Source organism: Pseudoliparis swirei, chromosome 20, assembly GCF_029220125.1.
Source record: "Pseudoliparis swirei isolate HS2019 ecotype Mariana Trench chromosome 20, NWPU_hadal_v1, whole genome shotgun sequence".
Classification (NCBI taxonomy): domain Eukaryota; kingdom Metazoa; phylum Chordata; class Actinopteri; order Perciformes; family Liparidae; genus Pseudoliparis; species Pseudoliparis swirei.
This window is the reverse complement of record NC_079407.1, coordinates 21,502,338-21,503,410: the sequence shown is the minus strand read 5'-3', so window position 1 is coordinate 21,503,410 and position 1,073 is coordinate 21,502,338.

Here is a 1,073-nt window from a genome sequence, read left to right as displayed (position 1 = left end):
GTGAATGATGGAACATTGTTATAAGTCTTTTTTTTCTTGCTTCAACTGTTTGTATTGTGGCTGTAAATTAGATCATTGTTTGTGATGAGACCAGAGCATGTCACGTGACCAAGAAGACTTGTGTTGCCTCTGATAAGTGTCCTTCCCTTTGCCTTTGCATTATATTTTCTCACTGGTAAAATGTTTACTAAACTTGTTTTAAGGAAGCTCCTTTTTTTCAGATTCTTTGACGTTTTCCTCCTGCTCCTGGTTGGATACTCTTATTCACCCTCCAGACCTGTCAGTGAGAGTAATTGTGTGCTGTATCGTGCCTTTTAAAGCCAATTGTGAACTACTTTTGCTTCTCTGCATTCTGGCCAAAATGCAAGTGCTCCTGTTGGTGGTAATGCTAGTTATTATATTAACTTTTTTGGAACAATGTATTTCAACAGCAGGTGTACATCTTTGACACACAGGACTTCAGTTACTTCCATTTTAACATTGAAACGTCCTCATTAGTCTTCTCAAACTTTATTATTTTATTTGTATTATTAATGTAAGAAGTGTTTTTTATTTTTTGTATTAGCCTGGATCAAGCGTTGATCTTTGGGCCCAAACATGAAACAAACAAACACGTCGATTAGTTATAATGTTGGTATCGTGACAGCCCTATCAGCAGGTAGAGGCAGAAAAGGCTCACGGCTAAGCAGCACAAAGTCTTTAACCATATTATATCAGTGGCGGGCCGTCAGGGCCAGCAAGGCCTTCTCTGCTGGCCTAAACATCATCAGAATATATATTTTTTTCTAAATATATTTTCCCACAAATATGTATTCAATTATTTCCCAGAGTAAGAGTTATTCTCTTAATTTCATAGCGTTCCTCTTGGTTGTGCTGCTGCCAGCGCCAGGTTGAGATTTGGAGGGCTGGTCTTTATCTTAGATCTTTTAGCCAATCATATTCAGCCATCGTGTGTTGCCAGGGGGCTAAAATCTGCCTTTAGGCCTTCAGAATCAACATTGCGGGCGCTGGTAGCTTCAAGTGAATGGGAATGACAATGTTGTGTCAACCAATCAGCTTTAGAGTTGGCTCTA